This window comes from Malaclemys terrapin, chromosome 15 (assembly GCF_027887155.1).
Source record: "Malaclemys terrapin pileata isolate rMalTer1 chromosome 15, rMalTer1.hap1, whole genome shotgun sequence".
Classification (NCBI taxonomy): Eukaryota; Metazoa; Chordata; order Testudines; family Emydidae; genus Malaclemys; species Malaclemys terrapin.
This window is the reverse complement of record NC_071519.1, coordinates 9,396,670-9,424,393: the sequence shown is the minus strand read 5'-3', so window position 1 is coordinate 9,424,393 and position 27,724 is coordinate 9,396,670. Positions and strand designations below refer to the sequence as shown.

Here is a 27,724-nt window from a genome sequence, read left to right as displayed (position 1 = left end):
AGAGCCAACAAGTAACCTTCCCACTGCTTCTGGCATGTACATTCGCAGACCTCCCGCACACTGCATAAGGAGTCTGTGACTGTCTGTTCTCACACTGCATTGGATGGGCTACAATGCACCAGTCGGTCTGCTACCTCTCCCAGCCTCCTCTAGAGTATTTGGGCCAAGATCCTGTAGTCGGTATTAATCAGAGCAATGGGCCTCCACTTTTGGATGTCAGGCAGGTCTCCCATCTTGGCCAGCAATACCAGGATAGCATCGTATTGCGATGGACCCAGTGCCTAGTGGTGCAGGGAGCTGTTGAAGACGTTCGTCAACACTAGTGTCAGAGGCTCCAGCAGTTCTCAGTAGAGCTCTGGGGGAAGGCCGTCCAGGCCAGGAGATGTGCCGGTCCTCAAGGACAAAATTGCTTCCCTCACCTCACGTTTGTACATGGGCTCCAGGAAACTCGCCTGGTCGTCTCCTGACAGCAGCTGTCAGCAGTCCCCAGATACGGAGAGAAACTGCTCCTGCACCTGCTGAGCAATATCCTGGCCCTGGAACAGCTCCCCATTATAGGCCTCCATGATGGCCAGCATTCTACTGTGGGTCTGCACTACCAGATCCGCGGGTCCCGCCCTGAGTCCCTGCATCCTCCTGCTTTGTCTCTGTTCTCTGCAGGCTGCAAAAATATCTGTGGAGGCCGCCCCTCCCTTCACTCGGTGGTCCCACTCAAATCGGGCCCACTGCAGCCTCATCTCCTGGAACTTGCCCAGCTGTCACTTGATACAGTCACACCATCACACGTTGACTACCTCACCTGTCTGGATGGTCTTGTAGAAATCCCACAGGCAACACTGCAGGACTTGGCACCGTTGGTATTCTTTAATGTTGAGGTGTTTGCCGGGCTGCCGGAACAAAGGCGCCAACTCTTCCTTCACCAACTCCCACCAATCCCCCTGCTTGACATAGAACCCTCTGACGCTTTCCCGTTCTGCCAACACCGCCAGGCCTCACCACCCTCCCCCTTTGTCTTGCAAGCTGTGGATGTTCAGCTTCCAATATCCTCTGCTATGGGCCAGGGAATTGCCCACGTTGAGACACATGGTGAGTGCTGCATGATTGGAACAGTCCATTGGTGCTACCCTGCACTGGGCTGTCAACGTGCTCTTTCACAAAAAGCCACTCAATGCAACTCCTGGCCTGTCCCTGCAGAAAGGTGTACCCCATTTGCGGATGGTGTGAGCTTGGATCAGAGGAATAGGAGGCTACTTCCCGCCTGCTGCTGGTTCCACTACGGAGAAACACGTCCTCTAAACTGACCTTGCTACAGACCTGCGCCAGGTAGTGCTCATCATAAAAGAGTTTCCTCTGATAGTCGGGAAAACAGTACCAGCAGTCCTCAGGCTGGCTGACACAATTAAAATCCCCCCCCCCCCCAAAAAACACCAAACACCATGAGGTCCAGAGGAAGGGAGCCAGTTCCTTCTAGAGATCTTTCCTTTCACACCTTAACTGGGGACCATACACACTTATATAGTGATAAACAGTGCTACGGAGCACAAAGTCCACCAATAATGCCCTCACTGTTTTTAGCTGAAACAGTGGCCACCCTCACAGCAGTGTTGGCCACAGCAGCAAGACCCCCCTTCGGCTTGGTCTGTACGGAGGACAATGTACCATTGGGTGAGACAGGACAGAGAGGTTCCTCTGAAGGTGAGCAACTCTTCCCAGACCTTACTGACAAGAGCCTTAAAGTATTGCAAATGGCACGGGTGCCCTTTAAGTACTGAGGTGTGGGGGTTGGGCACGGTGGGCTTTGAAGCCTTTTACACTCTACTCTTGTGTTTTTCAATTTTCAGCAGGTGGCTGAGCCAGAGGGCAGGTCAGGCCCTAGGGGAGTGGAAGGGCAACCACAAAGAATGCAACTGACTCTGGATCACGGGATACACTGCGCCTAATCAATGCCATAGCATTGTATCCCCTTTGGCAGAGCTGCCATGAGGAGCATCTTCAGCAACAAAGGCAGTTCCCTGCAATAGTGGCTAACTGGGTTTCTGTGGCCGTTAAAAGGCTGGCCGTGGTGGAAAAACACCGTGAGTCAGCAGCAGAATGGACGCAGGCGTGGGCTGGGACCTGGATGGGCCTTGACTCCGTCTTGCTGGTCACTGATTGAGGGCAGGGAAAGGGTCTTACTGCAACAAGTGGGAGCAGTTGTATTTCATGTTCAGGCATTGGTATCAGTTCCTCTAGGTTTCTCGTAAGCACATAGGGACATTAGCAGGTGCTCTCAATGAAGGATTGGCCCAGATACCATAATGTGATGGGGATTGAATTTTCCTTTTTTTTAATGTATTTTTTTGTATTTCCAATGGCATTTCTGTCTGTGATTTTGTTTTGCTTTATATAACCATGTTTTCTCCTGGATCTGATATTTAACTGAAAGAAGAAGAGGGCCCAGGGTTCAAGTCCCTGGTCAGGTGAAGAAAGGATCCTTTCCTCTCCCCTCCTGTATTTTCCTTCAAGATACATCTCTTCAGTACCCTCCTTGACATTACTTTTTTTTCTTTTCGGGACTTGGGATTTCCTAGGAAAGGCCATTTACTGCCAGGGACCAAAGGGGAAACTTCCTCACAGTCTGGAGGAAGAAAGGCCTCTGGGTCTACAGCAAACCACTGCATGCTGACTTGTTGAGTAAATACAGGGCTGGCCAGAGAGGCCTTGAGCAAGGAAGGGAAAAATTGTCCACCCAGGCTCTTCCACACCTGCCTGCCCTATGGGGTAAGGGCCATCCCTCAGGGCTTTGAAACCTGCAATCTAAATTCAAGTCTCGGTGGGATCTTGGGGTCCTTTAGTTGCCAGCTAACCCTACTGGGATTTCCAAAGTTTCATCTTGCTCTCTCTCAAATGACTTGGGAGCCTGTCTTTTGCCCGCTAGCTGTTGTGACTTGAGCGCAAGAGGGAACGTTTGATCCAGAAGTCTGGCCGTGCCTGGAGTCCTGTAGATAGGGATGCGAGTTCCATTTCCTCTCAGTCCTGAAGCGGGGCTGCAGCCTGGCCTAGGAGGCAGGCCTATTGTTTGACCTACTGGCCCAAAGTCACCAGGGCAGCATTGGTGTTCCCCAGGAATGCTGGAGGGCGGGCCTAAGGGAGGGTGGATTAATACTGCTCCCTATAAGTCAGGGCGGAAGAGGAGGGATGCAAGAGTGGGCAGGTTGAGGACCTGGGCCTTCTTGCGTTCAGTGGGGGATGAGGTGGGTAAAGCGAACTGGGAGAAGCAGTTGCTGGCCTGTGAAGAATGGTTCCGCCGGTGGCATATTTGGACCTTGTCATTAGCCTACAAGGTTGTCATGCTCAAGACCTATATTTTGGCCATGGGGAATTTCCTCAGCTTTGTATTTCACCCTGCTCTACGAGTGCTGCTGAAACTGAACACGATGGCCTTCCACTTCTCGTGGGGCAATAGGATGTCCCTACCAAGTCAGGAGAAGTGTGTCTTTTCTGCTGTATTAAGAGAGGGGTTGGGGCTGGTGGGCTTTGAAGACTTTTATGGCTCTACTTTTTTGTTTTTCAATTTTCAGTGGGTGGCTGATCTGGAGGTCAGGTCAGGTCTGAGGGGAATGGAGGGGCAACCACAAGGAATGCAACTGACTCTTCAGATATTTTTTTCGAGCCCACTGGGTGCAGCACTGGGTATGGGATGGCCGATGGTGGCAGAAGGGGGAGGAGATTAGGAAGCCCCCCTTCTAGTGTTCTTCTACTCCCACCTTATATCCTACAGGATTTTCTGTGGGTGGCTAGGTGGAAGGTGCTTGCAGGATGGCTTCAGCCGCAACAGTGGCCCCCCTCACAGCAGCGGCGGTCACAGCAGCGAGGCCCTTCCCTTCGGCTCAGTCTGAACAGAGGTCAACATACCACTGGGTGAGGCAGGCAAATTTTAGGGAGCTTCCTCTGAAGGTGAGCAGCTGTCCCCAGAACTTACTGACAGGACCTTTAAAGTATTTGCAAATGTGCACGGCCGGCATGTGCAGAGCAAAGGTTGCCCAGGGGCACTGTGTCAGGCTCTGGTGCACCGTGGACAATGGACCACCTTCAGCCACCAGGTAACCCAGGATCTAAGGCAGGAATGGGGTGAGGAAGCAAGTCAAGCTGAGCAAGGCAGGCAAAGATTCATCTTGCCTTCGTGGGCGTTCACAATGATGCCCTTTTTGTGTACCATGGCTGACAAAAACATCCCGGACAGAGAAGCAGCAGGCCAAAAAAAGTGCCCTTCAGGTGCTGAAGTAGCTCAGTTGGGAGAGCGTTAGAGTGAAGATCTAGAGGGCTCTTTGGTCCCTTTGTGTGCAGCGGTGGGCTGTTTTCTGGAAGCGCAACAGTGCCTTTACCGACCACGACCAAGCAAGAGAAGATAGCGTGGAGTTGTGCACCGAGTTGGCACCCCTGACCTTTTTTTCTTCTCTTGGTCTTTCTCAGCAAGGGGAAGGAAAAGAAGCTCTCCTTCAAGCTGGAGTCAGAAGGGCGATGTAAGGATGACTTCCTGAGTGCCGGCTCCAGTCCTTTGCTCTACCAGCTGACCTATCGAAGGGCTGCCATGACTTTCTCCAGGTTAGCCCATTGGTATGTTCAGAATGGAGAGAGGTAACTAGTGGTGTTCCCCAAGGGTCAGTCCTAGGACCAATTCTATTCAACTTATTCATAAATGATCTGGAGAAAGGGGTAAACAGTGAGGTGGCAAAGTTTGCGGACAATACAAAACTGTTTGAGATAGTTAAGGCCAATGCAGACTGTGAAGAACTTCAAAGAGATCTTACAAAAGTGCCTAAGTGATTGGGCAACAAAATGGCAAATGAAATTTAAAGTGGATAGATGTAAAGTAATGCACATTGGAAAAAATAACCCCAACTATACATACAATATGATGGGGGGCTAATTTAGCTACAACTAATCAGGAAAGAGATCTTGGAGTCATCATGGATAGTTCTCTGAAGACAACCACGCAGTGTGCAGCGGCAGTCAAAAAAGCAAACAGGATGTTAGGAATAATTAAAAGAAGGATAGAGAATAAGATGGAGAATATCTTAGTGCCCTTGTATAAATCCATCTTGAATACTGCATACAGATGTGGTCTCCTCATTTCAAAAAAGATATACTGGCATTAGAAAAGGTTCAGAGAAGGGCAACTAAAATGATTAGGGTTTGCAGTGGGTCCCATATAAGGAGAGATTAAAGAGACGAGGAATTTTCAGCTTGGAAAAGAGGAGACTAAGGGGCGATATGATAAAGGTATATAAAATAATGAGTGGTGTGGAGAAAGTGAACAAGGAAAAGTTATTTACTTGTTCCCATAATATAAGAACCAGGGGCCACCAAATGAAATTAATGGGCAGCAGGTTTAAAACAAATAGGAGATTCTTCTTCACACCGCACACAGTCAACATGTCGAACTCCTTGCCTGAGGAGGTTGTGAAGGCTAAGGCTTATAACAGGGTTTAAAAGAGAACTAGATAAATTAATAGGTTTCAGAGTGGTAGCTGTGTTAGTCTGTATCAGCAAAAAGAATGAGGACTACTTGTAGCACCTTAGAGAAACAACTTTGACATCATAATCAAAAAGGCTGACAAAGGAGGTGCTGTCATCATCATGAATAGGTCCGAATATGAACGAGAGGCTGCTAGGCAGCTCTCTAACACCACATTCTACAAGCCCTGACCGTCTGATCCCACTGAGGGTTATCAAAAGAAACTACACCATCTGCTCAAGAAACTCCCTGAAAAAGCACAAGAACAAATCTGCACAGACACACCTCTAGAATCCCGACCAGGGGTATTCTATCTGCTACCCAAGATCCATAAACCTGGAAATCCTGGATGCCCCATCATCTCAGGCATTGGCACCCTGACAGCAGGATTGTCTGGCTATGTAGACTCCCTCTTCAGGCCCTACACTACCACCACTCCTAGCTATCTTTGAGACACCACTGACTTCCTGAGGAAACCACAATCCATCGGTGATCTTCTAGAAAACACCATCCTGGCCACTAGGCTGTAGAAGCCCTCTACACCAACATTCCACACGAAGATGGACTACAAGCCGTCAGGAAGAATATCCCCGATAATGTCACGGCAACCCTGGTGGCTGAACTTTGTGACTTTGTCCTCACCCATAACTATTTCACATTTGGGGACAATGTATACCTTCAAGTCAGCGGCAGTGCTATGGGTACTCGCATGGCCCCACAGTATGCCAACATTTTTATGGCTGACTTAGAACAACGCTTCCTCAGCTCTCGTCCCCTAACGCCCCATCTCTACTTGCGCGACACTGATGACATCTTCATCATCTGGACCCATGGAAAAGAAGCCGTTGAGGAATTCCACCATGATTTCAACAATTTCCGTCCCACCATCAACCTCAGCCTGGACCAGTCCACACAAGAGATCCACTTCCTGGACACTACAGTGCTAATAAGCGATGGTCACATAAACACCACCCAATACCGGAAACCTACTGACCACTATACTTACCTACATGCCTCCAGCTTTCACCCAGACCACACCACAAGATCCATTATCTACAGCCAAGCTCTAAGATACAACCGCATTTGCTCTAACCCCTCAGACAGAGACAAACACCTACAAGATCTCTATCAGGCGTTCTTACAACTACAATAGCCACCTGCTGAAGTGAAGAAACAGATTGACAGAACCAGAAGTGTACCCAGAAGTCACCTACTACAGGACAGGCCCAACAAAGAAAGTAACAGAACGCCACTAGCCGTCACCTTCAGCCCCCAATTAAAACCGCTTCAGCGCATCATTAAGTATCTACAACCTGTCCTGAAGGATGATCTCTCACTCTCACAGATCTTGGGAAACAGGCCAGTCCTTGCTTACAGACAGCCCCCCAACCTGAAGCAAATACTTACCAGCAACCACACAACAAAAACACTAACCCAGGAACCTATCCTTGCAACAAAGCCCATTGCCAACTCTGTCCACATATCTATTCAGGGGACACCATCATAGGGACCCCATCATAGGACTGAATCACATCAGCCACGCTATCAGAGACTTGTTCACTTGCACATCTACCAATGTGATATATGCCATCATGTGCCAGCAATACCCCTCTGCCATGTCCATTGGCCAAACCGGACAGTCTCTACATAAAAGAATAAATGGACACAAATCAGACGTCAAGAATTATAACATTCAAAAACCCGTCGGAAAACACTTCAATCTCCCTGGTCACTCAATTAGAGACCTAAAAGTCACAATATTACAACAACAAAACTTCAAAAACAGACTCCAACGAGAGACTGCTAAATTGGAATTAATTTGCAAACTGGACACCATTAAATTAGGCTTGAATAAAGACTGGGAGTGGATGGGTCTTACACAAAGTAAAAATATTTCCCCATGTTTATTTTCCCCGCTACTGTTACTCACATCTCCTTGTCAACTGTTGGAAATGGGCTATCCTGATTATCACTACAAAAGGTTTTTTTCTCCTGCTGGTAATATCTCACCTTAACTGATCACTCTCGTTATAGTGTGTACGGCAACACCCATTTTTTCATGTTCTCTGTGTATATATATATATCTTCCTACTCTATTTTCCACTGCATGCATCAGATAAAGTGGGTTTTAGCCCACGAAAGCTTATGCTCAAATAAATTTGTTAGTCTCTAAGGTGCCACAAGTACTCCTGTTCTTTTTGCAGATAAATTAATGGAGGTTAAGTCCATTAATGGCTATTAGCCAGGATGGGTAAGGAATGGTATCCCTAGCCTCTGTTTGTCAGAGGGTGGAGATGGAGAGCAGAAGAAAGATCACTTGATCATTACCTGTTAGGTTCACTCCCTCTGGGGCACCTGGCATTGGCCACTGTTGGTAGATAGAATACTTGGCTGGATGAACCTTTGGTCTGACCTAGTATGGCCATTCTTATGTTCTTATGAAGGGCAGGGCAAAGTAGCATGACAGAGTTTCTGTAGTGTAGTGGTTATCACGTTTGCCTAACATGCAAAAGGACCCTGGTTCAAAACCGGGCAGAAACATTATGGCTTACTTTTCCCAGCTCCCCTGGCTGTCCAGCAAGGCGCTCCTACTGCTGCCACTGTCCTGTATCTGCGATAACCCCAACCCCTGCAGGACAGAGAGTGGTGAAATAAGCTGAGAAAAAGCCTTGGTGTCAGCAGGGAAAGCTAGAGGATCTAGGCCAGTCACCTTTCGAAGCCTTGTGCCTTGGCCTGCTCTGCCCCGAGAGTTTTGCCTACAGAGCCCGGCTTTTCCTGCTGGCCTCCTTTGCGTGACTTGCCAAAGGAGGAAGTGAGGCAGGAATGGGGCAAAAGAGGAAAGTCATGCTGAGGAAGGCAGGGCAGAAGCTAAGCTCCACAGCGTGGCTAAGTGGGGTAAGTAGAGCTCCACCATTCGTTCTGCAAAGCCTGGGGAGGTGCTGTTGGCTGCTGGGAGGTAGAATACTGTGACTGCCTCTTGGCTTCCCAGGGATGGCTACTTACAGCCCAGGAGAAGAAGGATGGTTCTGGGTGAAAGGAAGACAAGCAAAGCTATGGGAGGAAATTTGGGTGCATGGTGCAGGCTCTGTGCTGGGGGAGGGAGTTGGGATGCAGGAGGGGTGGCGCTCACCCCAGTCAGTGCAGCTCTCAAAGTGACAGGTACACACAACACTCCGGCAGCAGCTCCTAGGTGGGCGGGGCCAGGGGGGTCTCCGTGGGCCGCTGCCTGCAGACGCTGCCCCCAGAGCTCCCATTGGCTGCAGTTCCTGGCCAATGGGAGCTGCAAAGTTGGTACTCGGGGCAGGGGCAGTGCATGGAGACACTCCCCCCACCCCAGGGGATGCCGGGACATGCCGGCCACTTCTGGGAGCAGCACGGAGGGAGGGAGGTAGAGTGGGCAGGGAGCCACCTTAATGCTGCTGGCACATCTCTGCACACCCATTGGGGGAGGGGAGCAGAGGGCCTCCATGCACTGCCTGGGGTAGGGGCAGTGCACAGAGCTGACTCCCCTCCCGGGTCTATTACAGGAGTGGGTGGGTGGGTGGGGTCTTTTGGCCTGCAAGGTGCAGCAGGTCAGACTAGATGATCACACTGGTCCCTTCTGACCTTAAAGGCTCTAAGTCTAAAAGGGAGAGGGAAGTAAAGGAAATTTTTTTAAATATAAACCAAACATTGCAATACAAGGATAACTCCAACAGCTCACCCTATAGTCCCGGCCCTTTCTTACTCCACTGGGTGTTTAATGACCTGCTTCGATTTGGGACATTGATTTTCTCATTGCATTGATAAACTGATACAATGTGACTGAAATTAAACCAAATCCCAGCAGAGAAAACATCACTTCTGCTGGGAATCAAACCCAGGTCAACTGCTTGGATGGCAGCTATGCTCGCCATTATACCACCAATGCTTCTGGTACAAGTGCTTCTCCTATGTGCCACTTATGCTTGCCAAATGACTCACTCCTGGGGTGAGCTGTATCTTTGTGTCACCACTTGCCCCTCCCCCCCCACAATGTTCGTCCACTGGATACAAGCAGGGAGAAATCTGGGAGCCCCCCCTAGGAAGCAGTGTCTGACACTAAACTGGCAGTGTGCACCTTTGCACTGCCGCCTGGTGCCCCTTTGATCACCGAGTGCCCCGGCTGATTTGGGGCCCCTGGAAAAGTCTCCCCCATGTTGCCCCCAGGGCTGGAGGAGCTCTCACTTCCTGCTATGGCCCGGGGGCTGGAGCAGGGGCACAGAGCTTCTTTGGTCTCAGGGCTGCAGTGGAGGGGGGAGTAAATGAGTGAGCAGGGTGGGGCCAGTGGGGGAAGGGGTGAAACAGAGATGACTAGTGGATGGGGCTGTGGGTGGAAGGCGTGGAAGGGTTGAAAGAGGACAGGGCTGCAGGCAGAAGGGGGTTTGGGGCCATGGTTCCAGTGCCAGGGCCGCTGCCCTCATTCTCCCTTTCCCTGGGCTTTGGCATCACTAGCCCCTGCTTAGCGAGTTGGGGTCAGTTTAGGGAAGTGGTCCCCAAAATGTGGGGCATGTTCCTAGGGGGGCACAGAGGAATGTTCATGGGGGCACCTCAGGGCCTGAGTCAGCCCCCATGGAGGGCAGGGAGGGAGCACCACTCAGCCCCACTCTGCCCCAGCTCTTCCCCAACCCCACCCTCAGCCTGGTCCCCTGGCCCGGCCTTGTCTCCCTTATCCCGGTCTGCACCCCTCTCTCCAGAAAGCAACAGCCCACTCCCAGCCCCGGTTCTTGACCGTGGTTTCCAAGGGGATAAGAGGGCACAATGTGAAAAGTTTGGGGACCACTGGTTTAGGGAGACGTCCTCAATCACTTCTATGCCGTCCAATAAAAGGTATTCCTCACCCACCTACCCCTCCATCAGGATGGACTAAGAATGTTCTGCTGCCCTTCACTCATACAGGAAGGATAATAACATTTCATTCCACTCAATGCTAAAGTGATTTGCAACCCAACACCAGCCAAAACTGGTCATTTTGGCAAAGCAGCCCCATCATGCTGCATACCTAGGTGGAGTAGGCAGGTCTGTGCAAACACGGTCTGTTCCTGAAGTCTTTCCCCCAGCTCATCACTAGATATAAGGGGGGAGCCCAATTAGACCCAGCTTATGCTTAGTATTTAAAATCTCCTTAGTGTCCCTATCTCTGTTGGCCTAAGATTTCTCCCCCTGTCCCTTACTTGACAGCTCAGATGAGGTGGCCGAGTGGTTAAGGTGATAGACTGCTAATCCACTGTGCTGTGCATGTATGGGTTCAAATCCCATCCTCATCCAATGCATTTAGTCTTCTTGACAAACGACACCCTCCCCCTTTGGTACAATGACAGACCAAACCATGTTGCTTCCTGCAAACAGAAATCTTCTCAGGAACTCAGACCCCCTATTCTTTAAATGAAATATATCTAAACCCCAGTTTTCTGAAAGAATTGTCTAGCTCTATATTTCTTAGCTTTTATCTCAAAAGATAACATCCTCATAATCTCCCCCAAACACCCTGGGACCTCCCCAAATTATTAAAATTCCCCTGTCCTCAGCAAGGCCATGACAGTGACCCACAGTGGTCTAGGCCAAGCTGCTCTGAAGGAGGCAACTCAAACATTTTCTTTCTGCTTCCCTTGGCAAGGTCTGACTGGGAAAACAAAATCCCTGAAATTGAAAAAATTTCTGCTGAAAAACCAATACTAGTCCATTTGGGGACTTTGATTTGAATGTATTATTATTATTCTCTTCTGATTTCTGAATTATTTCAGTTCAGTCTTTGTCCTCCAGATGTGTTTCCAGGTCCCGCGCTTCATTGAATTTCTTCACTTTGACATTCAGAGCACTGGGCAGTTATTATTCTCTTCTGATTTCTGAATTATTTCAGTTCAGTCTTTGTCCTCCAGATGTGTTTCCAGGTGTTGAGTTGTGGGGAAGAGAGACCAAGTCATGATGTCTCTTCTCTTCTTTCATAGTTTCTTCCAACTTGCTAGGAAGCTCCTTTGCTAGGATGTGAGTCAAGCAGTGTCCATTGTCTCTGTGCTATCTCGGAGAAGTCTGCATTGTACACGGCTCCTGGGATAGTCCTTGGGAGTGTGGATACCTTCAATGGGCCAGCAGCGAGTCTGACTCCTCCCTTGCCTCATCTGAAAGGCTGGTTGTGGGCATTTCCCAACCTCGTAACATATTTCAGTAACACACACAGAGCAAAACTTCATAACTTCCCAACCAATGCTAGCACACACCATCCAACAAGATATTAATGTTCAACAGATCAAGACTTTTAAAATGATACCTCACCAGGTGGACTTTGTACAAACCATATCATCATTATATGAGAGTGGTGAATATGGGGCTTCCAGGGTGCTGCTTTGAGCACAGCGTGCCACAGCTGGGTTTACATTGCAATGGAGACGTATCCTTAGAGTCCATTGCTACTGTGATAAAGATTGCAGCAGGGCTGACCTGGGTCATCTGACTTGGGCTCATGGAACTAAAGCTGTGGGGCTAAAAACTGTGGTGCAGATAGTTGTGTTCACACTGAAGCCTGGGTTCAGAAACCCTCACCCCTCTTGGGATCTCAGAGGTTGGGCTTAAGCCCATATATCTGCACTGTAATTTATAGTCTTGCAGCCCAAGCTCCATAACCCTGAGTCAGTTGACCTTAGGGTTACCATAATCCAGCAAGCAAAAAAGAGGACGGGAAGAGCCCCGCCCTTGCCCTGCCCTAGCTCCGCCCCATCCTGCCCTAGCCCCGCCCCTGCCCCTCCCACTTCCCCCCCTCAGAACCCTCAACCCTCCCCCCGCTCCTTGTCCCCTGACTGCCCCCTCCTGGGACCCCTGCCCCTAACTGCCCCCCAGGACTCCACCCCCTACCTAAGCCTCCCTGCCTCTTGTCCCCTGACTGCCCCCTCCTGAGACCCTCCCCCCATCCTAACTGGCCCCCTAGGACTCTACCCCCTACCTGTACCCTGACTCCCTCAACCCTTATCCACACCCCCACCCCCAGACAGACCCCTGGGACTCCCACGCCCCATCCAACCACTCCCCACCCCCTGACAGCCCCCCCCAGAACTCCCGACCCATCTAAACCCCTCTGCTCCCTGTCCCCTGACTGCTCCGATCCCTCTCCGCACTCCTGCCCCCTGACAGCACCCCCCAAACTCCCAACCCCCCCCCGCTCCTTGTCCCCTGATTGCCCCCTCCTGGGACCCCTGATCCTAACTGCCCTCCAGAACCCCACCCCCTACCTAAGCCTCCCTGTTCCTTGTCCCCTAACTGCCCCCTCCTAAGACCCCCCCCAAATGCCCCCCAGGACCCTACCCCCTACCTGTACCCTGACTGCCCAAAACCCTATCCACACCCCCAGAAAGCCCCCCCAAACTCCCGACCCCCCGCACCCGTCTCTTGACTGCCCCCTCCAGAACCTCCCTGCCCCTTCTCCGACCCCCTGGCCCCCTTGTTGTTGGCCTTCGCCTAATGTCTCGGTAAACTTGCTCAGGAACTGCATGAGCCGCTCGTCCGGCACGCTGGGCAGCAGTGGGGGAGGAGCTCCAGACTGCCGGAGCCGATCTGCGAGGCAGGGAGGGAGGGAGGGAGTGATTTCTGCTGCAGGGGAGGCGGAGGACGTGCTCTCTCTGGCTGAGTGTCGGAGCCCCATGTAAGTGGTACCATCCGGCCGCCTGCACTGTTAGCCGCGCGTGCTCTGCATGGGGGGGGGGGGGGGAAAGTCCGGACATTTACAAATTCCCCCCGGACGCTATTTTTAGCTTAAAAAGCCGGACATGTCCGGGGGAATCCGGACGAATGGTAACCCTAGCTGACCTGGGCTTTGAGACAGGTGCCCTGGGTGTCTTAATCACAGTGTAGACATAACATTAGGATACGTCTCCAGTGCAATGAAACACTCACGGCTGGCCCGTCTCATATTCATCAGGAATCATGCAGCTTGGTCTGTAGTAAAGTTGCAGTGTGCGTGTCTCAGCTCAGGCTCTGTACCCTGCTCTAGGAGCTCAGAAGGTTGGGAGGGAGTTTAGCAAGTAGAAATGGTAAAACCGCAGTGAAGTATTACCCTGGACTCAATGGCATTTCTCAACTGGTCTGTCTGCTTTGGGGCAGGGACAATAACACGTCCTGCTGCATTTGTCATTTCAAAGGGTGATTTAAGATTTTCATGCTCAGACGTGGTGCACAAAGTAGGTCTCAACCCTCAGTGTAAACGAAATGAGCTGCTCACAGATTCTGGCAGCCCCAATGAGCCATTTGGTTTGAGAGCTCAGACCTGTCCCTGTCCCAGAGGGAGGGGGTCATCTGCGAGGGGACTGGACCACTGACCTATCAGCTCTTAACTCCCAAAACTTTCAGTAACTGTATTATCAGTGCCAGTGAGTGTAATTTAAACCATAAGAAAAACCACACTGGGCTAGACCAATAGTCCATCTAGCTCTGTATCTTGTTTTCCGACAATAGCCAATACCAGGTGCACCAAAAGCCACTCTGCGAGGCACCACTGGGAGTTGAACCCAGGATCTTCTGTTTACGAAACAGGTGCTTTAACCAGCTAAGCCATGGTGCCTGCTGTTACTTAAACCATCATGTCTACCCACACCTGACTCTCTGTCCACTCCCACTGAGGCCTGACAAGCGTCGTTTGTGTTTGGATTCTGCAAAGCAGAGGAGCAGGTGAAGTTTTACTCCCAAGGTGTGTGTGAGTGATTCTTTGCACAGGACTATGCTACAAAATTAGGCCGGTGTAACTACATTACTTAGGGGTGTAAAAAATTTACCCCCCTCCCCCGAGCAATGCAGTTATATCAACCTAATCCTGGTGTAGATAGCATTGTGTCAACAGGAGGGCTTCTCCCATCAACATAGCTTGGGGAGGGGCTTGGTTAGTGAAGACCCAGGGAATAGGTGGCCCATGACTCTTGTATTTGGGGAGGCTGGGCATGAGTGCTGGAAGGTCCCTAGAAGCTAGTCCACCTTTTGCTCGCTCCTCTCCTCCCCTGAGGCCTCCTTGCCTGCTGCTCATGCCTCTACACCCTCTGCCCCAAGGTCTACCCACCATCCACACCTCTCTGCCCCTCCCATGACACCGATAGTGCCTGCCACCCATGGCTCTCTGTCCCCACCACACCACACCACACCACTTCCACCTCTCTGCCCCTCCCCTGAGACCTGTTGTGCCCACCTCTTTCCTCATGCTGCTGTTGTTATTCCATGAAACATCAAGGATGGAATAAAAAGCTGAGTTTACTCCATGGTGAGGAAAGAAAGGAGCCACCAACCCCCTGGCAAAGCTCAGTGCCCCAGAGAAAACCTGTCTCCTGCTATCGCAATCACTGATGTACTGGCAATATGACAGAAAAGGGACTGTCTGAATGAAGGCAGGATTAATCAAGGCAGGGAATGGACAACAATCTACAGCAACATCATTAACCACAAATACACTCTCATCATGCTCCAGCCAGAAGGGAAATAGCAGAAATTCTTGCTGTTCAGCCTTGGACACACTTACACAACGGCACAGCAGTGAGTGTGTTGTGAAAGCTGGTCTGGTTAAACAATTGGAAATGATCACTCAGTGAGATCAGAACTAGAGTGTAGTGAGAAAACTGCATAAAGCAAGTAGTTGTGGCTGAGTGGTTAAGGTGATAGATTAGAAATCTATTGGTGGCTCCCTGCACAGGGTTGAATCTTGTCAACTATGGAGGAACTTGTGATTGTTCAGTTTCAGTGCCTGAGCATCCTTGGTATCAACAGGAGCTAGGGCTTGTCTCACTCTCAGGATATGTCTACACTATGAAATTAGGTTGAATTTATAGAAGCCGGTTTTATAGAAATCGGTTGTATACAGCCGATTGTGTGTGTCCCCACATAAAATGCTCTAAGTCGGCGGATCGCGTCCACAGTACCGAGGCTAGCGTCGACTTCTGGAGTGTTGCACTATGGGTAGCTATCCCACAGTTCCCGCAGTCTCCGCCGCCCATTGGAATTCTGGGTTGAGATCCCAATGCCTGAATGATGCAAGAACAGTGTCGCGGGGGGTTCTGGGTACATGTCGTCAGGCCTCTCCCCCTCCGTCAGAGCAACGGTAGACAATCAATTTGCACCTTTTTACCTGGGTTACCTGTGCAGACAACATACCACGCCAAGCATGGAGCCCGCTCAGCTCAGCTCAGCTCACCGTTACCATATGTCATCTGGGTGCCGGCAGACGTGGGACTGCATTGCTATACAGCAGCAGCTAATTAATTGCCTTTTGGCAGTAGATGGTGCAGTATGACTGGTAGCCTTCATCGGCGATCTGGGTGCTGGCAGACGTGGGGCTGCATTGCTACACAGCAGCAGCCTCTTGCCTTTTGGCAGTAGATGGTGTATTACGACTGGTATCTGTTGTCATCATACGGCAGTGGCTGAAACTCTGTATGTCCCCCAGTCATATACTGCTGCCTTCCCAATGATGACGATGATGGTTATCAGTTGTAATATGCTATTTTCTGCCAAGTGCCCAGTATTTTCTGTCAAACACCCAGAAAAATGCCAAGGGCTATCAGTTATGCTGCACCGTCGGCTGCCAGCTTAAGATGTAAAAAATAGATGGACCGGATTTGTTCTGTATTCATTTGCTTCCCCCTCCCTCCATGAAATCAATGGCCTGCTAAACCCAGGGTTTTGAGTTCAATCTTTGGGGGGGCCATTCTGTGTGATAGTTGTTTGTGTTTCTCCCTGATGCACAGCCACCTTTGTTGATTTTAATTCCCTGTTCCTGTATACCATGTCGTCACTAGCCCCTCCCTCCATCAGATACTAGTTTTGCGCCTTTTTTCAGACCGGACGCCATAGCACTGGGATCGTGGAACCCGCTCAGATCACCGCGGCAATTATGAGCACTATGAACACCACGCGCATTGTCCTGGAGTATATGCAGAGCCAGGACATGCCAAAGCAAAACCAGGACCAGCCGAGGAGGCGATTGCAGCGCGGCGACGAGATTGATGAGGAAATTGGCATGGAGATAGACCTCTCACAAAGTACAGGCCCCAGCAATTTGCAAATCATGGTGTTGCTGGGGCAGGTTCATGCTGTGGAACGCCGATTCTGGGCCCGGGAAACAAGCACAGACTGGTGGGATCGCATCGTGTTGCAGGTGTGGGACGATTCCCAGTGGCTGCGAAACTTTTGCATGCTTAAGGGCACTTTCATGGAACTTTGTGACTTGCTTTCCCCTGCCCTGAAGTGCTAGAATACCAGGATGAGAGCAGCCCTCACAGTTGAGAAGCGAGTGGCGATAGCCCTGTGGAAGCTTGCAACACCAGACAGCTACCGGTCAGTCGGGAATCAATTTGGAGTGGGCAAATCTACTGTGGGGGCTGCTGTGATCCAAGTTGCCAGGGCAATCAAAGATCTGCTGATATCAAGAGTAGTGACTCTGGGAAACGTGCAGGTCATAGTGGATGGCTTTGCTGCAATGGGATTCCCAAACTGTGGGGGGGCCATAGACGGAACCCATATCCCTATCTTGTCACCGGAGCACCAAGCCACCGAGTACATAAACCGAAAAGGGTACTTTTCAATGCTGCTGCAAGCCCTGGTGGATCACAAGGGAGGTTTCACCAACATCAACGTGGGATGGCCGGGAAAGGTACATGATGCTCGTGTATTCAGGCACTCTGGTCTGTTTCAAAAGCTGGAGGAAGGGACTTTCTTCCCAGACCAGAAAATAACCATTGGGGATGTTGAAATACCTATTGTGATCCCTGGGGACCCAGCCTACCCCTTAATGCCATGGCTCATGAAGCCGTACACAGGCAGCCTGGACAGGAGTCAGGACCTGTTCAACTACAGGCTGAGCAAGTGCCGAATGGTGGTGGAATGTGCATTTGGACGTTTAAAGGCGCGCTGGCGCAGCTTACTGACTCGCTCAGACCTCAGCGAAAAGAATATCCCCATTGTTATTGCTCCTTGCTGTGCGCTCCACAATATCTGTGAGAGTAAGGGGGAGACATTTATGGCAGGGTGGGAGGTTGAGGCAAATCGCCTGGGCGCTGATTACGCGCAGCCAGACACCAGGGCGGTTAGAACAGTACAGCAGGGCGTGGTGCGAATCAGTGAAGCTTTGAAAACTAGTTTTGTGACTAGCCAGGCTACGGTGTGAAACCTCTGTTTGTTTCTCCTTGATGAATCCTCCGCCCCCCCCCCCCCGGTTCACTCTACTTCCCTGTAAACCAACCACCCCACCCTCCCCTCCCCCCTTCGAGCACTGCTTGCAGAGGCAATAAAGTCATTGTTACTTCTAATTCATGCAATCTTTATTAATTCATCACACAACTAGGGGGATAATTGCCAAGGTAGCCTGGGAGGGGTGGGGGAGGAGGGAAGGAAAAGGACACACTGCAGTTTAAAACTTTAACTCTTATTGAAGGCTAGCCTTCTGATGTTTGGACAATCATGTGGGGTGGAGTGACTGGGTGGCCGGAGGCCCCCCCCACTGTGTTCTTGGGCGTCTGGATGAGGAGGCTATGGAACTTGGGGAGGAGGGCTGTTGGTTACACAGGGGCTGTAGCGGTGGTCTTTGCTCCTGCTGCCTTTCCTGCAGCTCAACCATACGCTGGAGCATATCAGTTTGATGCTCCAGCAGCCGGAGCATTGACTCTTGCCTTCTGTCTGCAAGCTGATGCCACCTATCATCTTCAGCCCGCCACTTGCTCTTTTCATCCCGCCATTCAGCCCGCCACCTCTCCTCTTGTTCATACTGTGCTTTTCTGTAGTCAGTCATTGACTGCCTCCACGCATTCTGCTGTGCTCTTTCAGCGTGGGAGGACATCTGGAGCTCCGAGAACATATCATCCCGAGTCCGTCGTTTTCTCCTTGTAACCTTCGCTAGCCTCTGCGAAGGAGAAACATTTGCAGCTGGTGGAGAAGAAGGGAGAGGTGGTTAAAAAAGACACATTTTAGAGAACAATGGGTACACTCTTTCACGTTACATTTTTCTGTTCACATTACACAGCACATGTGCTTTCGTTACAAGGTTGCATTTTTCCTCTTATATTGAGGGCCTGCCGGTTTGGTGTGAGAGATCACTCACGCAGTGCCAGGCAACAGATTTCGGCTTGCAGGCAGCCATGGTAAGCCACAGTCTTTTGGCTTTATTAACCTTCTTAACATGTGGGAATGGTTTCAAACAGTAGCACCCTCATTTCCCATACCAAGCACCCGTTGGGTTGGCCATTTAAAATGGGTTTGCAATGTAAAAGGAGGGGCTGCGGTTTCCGGGTTAACATCCAGCACAAACCCAACTACCCCCCCCCCACACACACACAATTCTCTGGGATGATCACTTCACCCCTCCCCCCTACCGCGTAGCTAACAGCGGGGAACATTTCTGTTCAGCCGAGCAGGAACGGGCACCTCTGAATGTCCCTTTAATAAAATCACCCCATTTCAACCAGGTGACTGTGAATGATATCACTCTCCTGAGGATAACAAAGAGCGATAAGGAATGGATGTTGTCTGCATGCCAGCAAATGCCGGGACCATACGCTGCCATACTTTGTTATGCAATGATTCCAGACTACGTGCTACTGGCCTGGCGTGGTAAAGTGTCCTACCATGGCGGACGGGATAAGACAACCCTCCCCAGAAACCTTTTGCAAAGGCTTTGGGAGTACATGAAGGAGAGCTTTCTGGAGATGTCCCTGGAGGATTTCCGCTCCATCCCCATACACATTAACAGACTTTTCCAGTAGCTGTACTGGCCGCGATTGCCAGGGCAAATTAATCATTAATCATTAAACACGCTTGCTTTTAAACCATGTGTAATATTTACAAAGGTACACTCACCAGAGGTCCCCTGTGTGCCCTCAGAGTACGCCTTGGGTGAGTTCGGGGGTTACTGGTTCCAGGTCCAGGGTGATAAACATATCCTGGCTGTTGGGGAAACCGGTTTCTCCGCTTCCTTGCTGCTGTGATCTATCTTCATTGTCTTCATCCACATCTTCCTCGTACTCCGAACCCGCTTCCCTGTGTGTTTCTCCATTGACGGAGTCATAGCACATGGTTGAGGTAGTGATGGCTGCAAGCCCTAGCATCGCATGCAGCTCCGCGTAGAAGCAGCATGTCTGCGGTTCTGCCCTGGACCTTCCGTTTGCCTCTCTGGCTTTGTGGTAGGCTTGCCTTAGCTCCTTAATTTTCAGGCAGCACTGCTGTGCGTCTCTGTTATTGCCTCTGTCCTTCATGGCCTTTGAGACCTTTTCTAATATTTTGCCATTTCGTTTACTGCTACGGAGTTCAGCTAGCATTGATTCATCTCCCCATATGGCGAGCAGATCCCGTACCTCCCGTTCGGTCCATGCTGGAGCTCTTTTGCGATCCTGGGACTCCATCATGGTTACCTGTGCTGATGAGTTCTGCGTGGTCACCTGTGCTCTCCACGCTGGGCAAACAGGAAATGAAATTCAAAAGTTCACGGGGCTTTTCCTGTCTACCTGGTCAGTGCATCTGAGTTGAGAGTGCTGTCCAGAGCGGTCACAATGAAGCACTGTGGGATAGCTTCCGGAGGCCAATAACGTCAAATTCCATCCACACTACCCCAATTCCCACCCGCTAAGGCCGATTTTAGCGCTAATCCCCTCGTCGGAGGTGGAGTAAAGAAACTGGTTTAAAGGGCCCTTTAAGTCGAAAAAAAGGACTTTGTCGTGTGAACGTGTCCAGGCTTAATTCAATTTAACGCTGCTAAATTCCACCTAAACTCGTAGTGTAGACCAGGCCTCAGGCTATGTCTACACTACCGAGTTATGTGGCTTTAGTTAAAGCCTTTTAATTAAACCGCTGTTGCGTGTCCACACTATGCGGCTTGTGTCACCAGAGCACATCCTTGGATCGCCACAGAGAGCAGTGCACTGTGGGTAGCTATCCCACTGTGCAACTGGCTGCAAGGTGCTTTGGGGAGGGTTTGCAATGTCTCATCAGCCGGTACAGCATCACATGATGGAGGTTTCTCTATCCCATTGTTCCATGGGCATTCTACTACATTGCCAGCCACTTTTCAACTGAAGTGTGTGTGGCGGGGCAGAGACTGTGTGTGTGGGGGGAGAGGGAGTGTGTGCATTAGAGAAGAGTGAGTGTGTCGGCACGCTGTCTCTAAGTTCAGATAGCTGCTGGAAGCAACCAGTCCTAAGGCAGGGGGAGGGGGACACCTCAGTCCTGAGGCAGAGGGAGGGGGACAGCCCCGACACCAGCCCCCACTTCCCTCACTGGCACAGCTCAGCACAGCAGTCTCTGTCACACACACACATGCTGCTACCTGCCTGGCTCTGTGTCAGGGGTGCTGGATCATGGGGGTTTAAAGGGCCATGGCCCCACTACTTTTACAAGCCATAAGGATGAACGACAGAAGGGTGTACAGGATGGAGTCTTGGGGGGAAGAGGCATTCTGTGGGTGTGGCCTCGGGGGGAGGAGTAGGATGAGGCATCAGGGAGAAGGGGCGGTGTGCGGTTGGGGGCCTCAGGGAGAAGGGGTGGAGTGAGTGAGGGGCCTTAGGAAAGGGGTGTCATGGGGGATGCCACAGCTCGGATGCCAATGGCCCCCCACACACTGTAAGGAAGCATCCGCCACCCGGCTCTGTGTTTGCAGTGCGGGGGAGCCGCATTCCACAGCAGTGATTTGCAGAGCAGCAGGCTCAGCTGTCAGAGCTTCCCGGAGAGATGAAAGGGGAGGGGCCAGGCCTCTATAGCAGGAATACAGGGCAGGCGAGTTCACGGCGGGCATTGTGGGATACTGGCGGAGGCCAGTTATGGTGCTATAATGAACGGTAGTGTCTACACTGACAATTTGTCGCTTTAAGTTTGCTGCAAAAAGCTCTAGGCCTCTCGTCAAGATGGTTTTATTTTGTCACCAAAACAGGGCAGGTTTTGTCGCCAGATGTGGCATTGCAGTGTGCAGGGCCGGCTCCAGGGTTTTTGCTGCCCCAAGCGGTGAAAAAACAACAACAGCAATCGGCGGCAATTCGGCAGTAGCTCCACCGTGCCGCTTTCTTCTTCAGTGGCAATTCGGCGGCAGGTCCTTCCCTCCAAGAGGGACCGAGGGACCCGCTGCCGAATTGCCGCCAAAGAGCCCAACATGCCACTCCTTCCCCTTGGCCGCCCCAAGCACCTGCTTGCTGAGCTGGTGCCTGCAGACAGCCCTATCAGTCTGTACACCACCCAAAAGCTGGTGACCGAGGGAGCGTAGTGTGTTTTTCACACTCCTGAGCAATATAATGATGCTGAAATAACTTTGTAGTGCAGACCGGGCCAAAGATTCACACACACACACATAGCTTGCAAGGAAAACTTCACCTGCTCCTCTGCTTTGCAGAATCCAAACACAAGCAACATTTGTCAGGCCCTGGTGGGGATGGTGGGGAGTCAGCTGTGGGAAAACACTGTGCTTTAGCCATAGGTAGGCACCATGGCTTAGCTGGCTAAAGCACCTGTTTTGTAAACAGGAGATCCTGGGTTCAATTCCCAGTGGTGCCTTGTTGACTGGTTGTTAGGGCACCTGGTATTGGCTACTGTCAGAGGACAAAATACAGAGCTAGATGGACCTTTGGTCTAGCCCAGTGTGGCTGTTTTTATGGTTTAAATTACACTCACAGGCACTGATAATAGGGTTACTGAAAGTTTGGGAATTAAGAGCTGATAGGTCAGTGTTCCAAGCCCCTCGCAGACGACCCCCTTCCTCCGGGACAGGGGCAGGTCTGGGCTCTCACACCAAATGGCTCATTGTGGCTGCCAGAATCTGTAGGTGGCTCATTTAGTTTACACCAGGGTTGAGTCCTGCTTCATGCACCGTGTCTGAGAATGAAAATCCCAAACCACCCTATGAAATAACAAATGCAGCAGGACGTGTTATTGTCCCTGCCCCAAAGCAGACAAATCAATGAAGAAATGCCATTCAGTCCACAGTAATACTCCACTGACATTTTACCTTTTTTGCTTCCTAAACTCCCTCCCAACCTTGTGGGGTCCCAGAGCCCGGTATTGAGCCTGAGCCGAGATGTCTACACTGCAAATTTACCACCCCACAGCCCAAGCCCTGGGAGCCTGAGCTGGCATGGGGCAGCCCTGGGTGTTTCATTGCAGTGTGGACGTACCCTAACATGATGTCTACACTGTCATAAACACACCCAGTCTGAGCCCAAATGCCTACACTGCAGTTTTTAGCCTCACAGCCTGAGCCCCAGGACCCCAAGTCAGATGATCCAGGCCAGCCGGGCCACAGGGCTTTTATCACAGTATAGATGCACTCTCAGGGTCTGGCTACATTGCAATGTAAGGCCAGGGTTAGTAGAAGTCATGTCAGCAGCCCCAACACATAAACATAAACTACAAGGAAAAGACCCGCCCTCAAATAAGCTGGGCAGTGTCCTTTTCCCTCAGGTTCTTAAGTCCAGTAACCAAAAGTCCTTTTACATGAGCCATCCTCTCTCTGCACCCCACTCACAGTTGTTGTCCTTAGTTAGTGTAAGCCCAGAGGTGCATCTGTAGAGTTCACCTCCCATCCTGGGTGGAAAAGGGGGGAAAAAGAAGGTACCGAACTCACTATGTTGTCTAGGGACTCACTCATCCCTCCACAGCCACCGTGTCCTTAAGTTGATCTAACACCTAAATTTTAGTAGTAGGACCCAGGACCCAGCCCACTTGGCTTTGGAACCCATGTCCCCTGCCTAGCAAGTGCTATTGAATTGAGGGTGAGTTCCTCAGTCGGGGTCTGCCAAGCACAGTTCTGCTGCCCTCAATTCACACAACAAGGATAACAACCCTTTATTTCTCCTGCCCCAATAACAAGGAGACTGGGAAACCAAGACCAGCCCAAAGTGATCATTTCGGCAAGCAATCCAACATATTTCCAACATACTGTAAAATCCACATGCAGACTCATACACAAAACCTTGCAAGAAAAACTTCCTGAGGGGGTCTGAAGCACCTGCTGCTGGAGGGAAGGAGGGAGCCATGGGTTGGGATTGAGGAGCAGCAGGAGGAGGAGGGACTGGGGGTTGGGATTGAACGGCAGTGTGAGGTGGAGGGGGCTGTGGGTTGGGATTGAGGGGCACTGGGAGTAGGAGAAGACTGTGGGTTGGGACAGAGGAGAAGGGTGAAGAGGAGTAGGCTCTGGTTGGAAGTGAGGAGCAGTGTGCATAGGAGGGCCTGTGGGTTAGGACTCAGGGGCACTGGGAATAGAGGGGACGTGTGTTCGGGCTGAAGAGCATCCTCATTTGGGGATCCAGCAGGACAGGGGAAGGCAGCAGGTGATTCTCATTCCTTGGGGATATTCTCTGTGTGTGTGTGTGTGCAGGGGAGGAATAAGCTATATGCCCAAAGGCCTTTATTCCTCCAGCCTGCGAGGACAGAGGGGATGTCAGGAAGTTGCCCCTTCAATCCCACACACACAAAGGCCCTTCTTAGGAAAGGCAAAATCCTGAAGAGGAAAAAGTAACATCAAAGAGGACTCCAAAAAGATAGATTTTTAAGATCTTGTTGAGTAATTTGTTACCTGCTCAGGGACTTGAACCCTGGACCCTCAGATTAAAAGTCTGATGCTCGACCAACTGAGCTAGCCAGGATCACAAGAAAAACAAGCAAGTTGGTGCAGAGGAGAAACTAGTCAAGAAAAAGTGAGCAGGAAACAATAGGGGAAACTTGCTGCTCTCTCTTTCTCTTCCCAGCCTTAGCCAGGCTTGGTATTAGTGCTTGTTAAAAAGAGGGGGAAATATCAGCATCTATCAGCCTTTCATAGCTGTACAAGAATCAGGCACAATACAGAGGTACCCATCTGCAAGTGCCAAATGTTTGGATTGGCGAATGCAACCTGTAGAAGTCCAGGGCACACTGGGATATAGAGCCAAGTGTACATCATCATCATTATTTCAAAGTGATAATGATAATGATAGGAAGGTTCACAATTGTCTCAGTAGTTGCATACAAAGGTGTACATTTGGCAGTGTACATTGGTAAATTCTGGCTCCTTCTCATGCTCAGGTTGGACACCCCGGTCTAGATGTAGAAGTTACAAAATTTAAACTTGAAAGAGGGGCCAATTTTCCCATCATTTCACACCTTTACATCCAAACACGATGACTTTCTGAATGAACCCTCCTCCTTCAGCCAGAAGATTTTGGGGTGGATGTAGGAGTCACTGGGTAAAATTCTCTGGACTCTGTTATGAATCAGGTCAGAGCCATAGGTGTGTGCACGGGGTGTGCCGGGTGTGTCCTGGCACACCCTAATGCCCTCTCAGAAGCAGCCGGCATGGCACCACGGCCCTGGGGCTGGTGGGAGGGTTGCTTCAGGCACCGCCCCCCGCATCTCCCATTGGCCGGGAACGGGGAACTGCGGCCAATGGGAGCTTCGGGGGAGGTACCTGGAGGCGTGGCAATGGCAGCGTGCAGAGCCCTGTGCTGCCCCCCTCCCCGCTTCCCTCAGGGCTGCACGGGGACGTGGTGAGCAACATGGGGCCCTGGCAGGCAGGGAGTGCGCCGCTGCGGCTAAGCGGCGCTGGGCCAGACCCCGAACCCCTCCTGCACCCCGCCCCCACCCTGTTGAGCCGGGTTCCCCTTCCTCAGGGCCTGGCCTGGCTGCTTTAACAGCCCCATGTGCGCTGGCAGCTTCCCACCCAGCAGCACCAACACAGCCGCTTAAGGTGGCCCGTGGAGCTCACGGGGGCTGCGGCAGCCCCCCTCCAGCGCCCGGGGCCCCAAACCCACCTGCGGCTCCCAGCACTGGCCGTGGGCCTGGGCACCGCCTGGGGGGGTCAGGCCACCCCCGAGCCCAGCCACCTTAAGTGGGGCCTGGAAGCCAGCAGGCCTGGAGCAGGGGGCGAGCCCAGCCCACAGGACCCCCCGGAGCGCGGCTGTGAGCTCAGCTTCCTGGTGCTGTTCGGGGGCTCCGGCCCGGCTCCCTCGGCCTTGAATCCAGCTCCGGGAGCAGCCCGGCCCTGCTGCTATCCGCCCCGTCTGCCTCTGCCTGGCCTGGCCCCAAGCGCCAAGCCTGGCCCTCTCTGCCTGGCCCCCGAGCCTTCCCGCCGGGACGGGGGAGCCCAGATCCCCAACCCTGGGCCTGTCTGCAAACAGCCTACCCTCCTGCACCCCAACTCCCTGCCCCCCTGCCCTGAGCCCCCTCCTGCCCCCTGGCCCCCAACCTCCTGCCCTGAGCCCCCTGCCTGCACCTTGCCCCCCAACTCCCTGCCCTGAGCCCCCTGCCTGCACCCTGTACCCCTCCTGCACCCCAACTCCCTGTCCTGAGCCCCCTGCCACACCCCTCCTGCACCCCAACTCCCTGTCCTGAGCCCCCTGCCGCACCCCTCCTGCACCCCAACCCCCTTCCCTGAGCCCCCTCATACAGCCCGCACCCCTCCTCTGCCCCAATCCCTTGCCCTGAGCCCCTCCCTGCACACTGCACCCCCACAAACACCCCACACCCCTTCCCACACCCCAACCTTTATGATGTTCGCCTTTAAAAAAAAATTCCATGGGTGCACACCCTAATTAAATGTTCTGCGCACGCCTATGGTCAGAGCAGAGGTACATTGTGATCTAGTCTGGCTGTAAAATCTATATATCAACAGCAAAATGGTGTTAAATTAATCCTCAGAAATGGTTGTTCCCCACTGAGATCCCAGCAAAGGGCTATCCAAGGAAGGGGGCTGGTCAGGAAGGAAAGAAGAAAGATGTCCTTCTCTCCCTGGAGGAATTGGGCTCTGCGCTTTGGACAGAAAGGAGAGGAAGGAAATGGCCACACGATGGCAGCAGAACCTAAGAAATGAAACACAACAGGCTTCTGTGCACCTTGATTCTGAACAGTGAACGAACCTGACTCCCGTATTATGAAAAGCCAAAAAGCCATTCCTTTCTATGGCCGGGAACACTAGGAGAAAAAAGTTTCAATAATTCCTGCCCGTTTACCTTTCAATTATTTTACATTATAAAGAAAATTGTAGCAAAATTAGTCTGAACTTGAGCTCCCTGTTATTAAAAGCTGGTTCCCAATTCAGTTCCAATGGCTCTGCCCCAGGTGTCTGCTCACCCCAGGAAGAGAAAAAAGAGAACCCCCCACTTGGCACTGCCCTTGGCTCCAGGCTGCTGTCCCGGGGTGCGGGTGGGGTCTGATTGTTTTCTGCTGAGGAGGGAGCTAGTATAGGCCTCTGGTGCTGTGCTCCTAACATCTGCCAAGTCCAGGCTGTCCTCTGCCTTAGCTGATGCTCCCTGCACGCTTTAGAGTCAAACCTGCAGGGCCCCCAGGGGACAGAGGCTGGGGCAGGGCAGCAGTCTGGATTGGGCTGGGAAGATGCTGGGAGTTCTCGTTCCCTGAGAACTGGCCTGGCTCCTTTCTCAACAGCAAACAAATCAATTCTACATCCCCTCCCCAGAGAAATCAGCCTGGAGCCAAGGGCAGCATGGGACGATTCCCTTTAGTTCCCACCGAGGCATGAGAGAACTCAGGGCGTTTCTAGCAGAGCTTATGGAACTGACCTGGGGAAATCAGCCTTTAATAAAAGGCAGTTCAAGTTTAACCCAAGTGTTTTTAACAATTTTTACAACATTAAATAACCCTTCAATCCTAGTGTCACCATCCATAAAATTGTTTCAGCCTTATAGGTTTCCCAAGTGCAAAACTAAACATCTCTTCAAATACAAGGGAGCGGAGATCTGTCAGTGTTTAGAGTCATCCCACATAAAAGAACCATGTTGTGGTACATACTGGCCCCATCGTGTGGCCATCACCTTTCCCTCCTCTCTGTTAAAAGTTTTGGTAGTTTGCACAGAAACTTTCTTCCCTCAGGAGAGACCTGGGAACCAGGGCTGCCAGCCAGAGAAACACCTTTAAGAGGAGGAGTAACCTGTCAAAAAATCATCCCCTTCTTCAGTTCAGGGACAGTCTGAAATGTTACTTATCCTGGCAGAGCCGGAGGATTGAAAGCATCTACATGAAACCCCTGTGTAGCTATCAGGAATGAACAGAAACACTCCCTTGTATCTGAAGAGATATTTAGTTTTACCCTTGGTAAACTACAAGACTAAAGGGCAAGATGGTGGTGCCAGATATAAAGACTGAAACATGAAACAATCATCATAGTTATGCCCATAATGACCGCTAAATCTTTCTATATTCCTTTTATTATCATCAGTGTATTATTTGCTCTGGAGTCTAGACATTGACTATACCTTGACCAAGAAATTTGGATCTTGATAAAATAAT

General features: G+C 51.3%; 5 non-coding genes across 5 annotated transcripts; 3 read left to right on the top strand and 2 right to left on the bottom strand.

Annotated features, from left to right (window-relative positions):
* Nucleotides 1–7,965: 7,965 nt before the first annotated feature.
* Nucleotides 7,966–8,038, top strand: TRNAV-AAC (transfer RNA valine (anticodon AAC)). The gene has a single exon. It is a non-coding gene; the product is annotated as a tRNA-Val (tRNA).
* A 2,662-nt stretch (nt 8,039–10,700) lies between these two features.
* Nucleotides 10,701–10,782, top strand: TRNAS-GCU (transfer RNA serine (anticodon GCU)). Its single transcript has one exon. It is a non-coding gene; the product is annotated as a tRNA-Ser (tRNA).
* Nucleotides 10,783–13,989: 3,207 nt separating this feature from the next.
* On the bottom strand, nt 13,990–14,063 carry TRNAT-CGU (transfer RNA threonine (anticodon CGU)). Its single transcript has one exon. It is a non-coding gene; the product is annotated as a tRNA-Thr (tRNA).
* A 7,869-nt stretch (nt 14,064–21,932) lies between these two features.
* On the top strand, nt 21,933–22,006 carry TRNAT-UGU (transfer RNA threonine (anticodon UGU)). The gene has a single exon. It is a non-coding gene; the product is annotated as a tRNA-Thr (tRNA).
* A 2,013-nt stretch (nt 22,007–24,019) lies between these two features.
* TRNAK-UUU (transfer RNA lysine (anticodon UUU)) lies at nt 24,020–24,093 on the bottom strand. Its single transcript has one exon. It is a non-coding gene; the product is annotated as a tRNA-Lys (tRNA).
* Nucleotides 24,094–27,724: the final 3,631 nt, after the last annotated feature.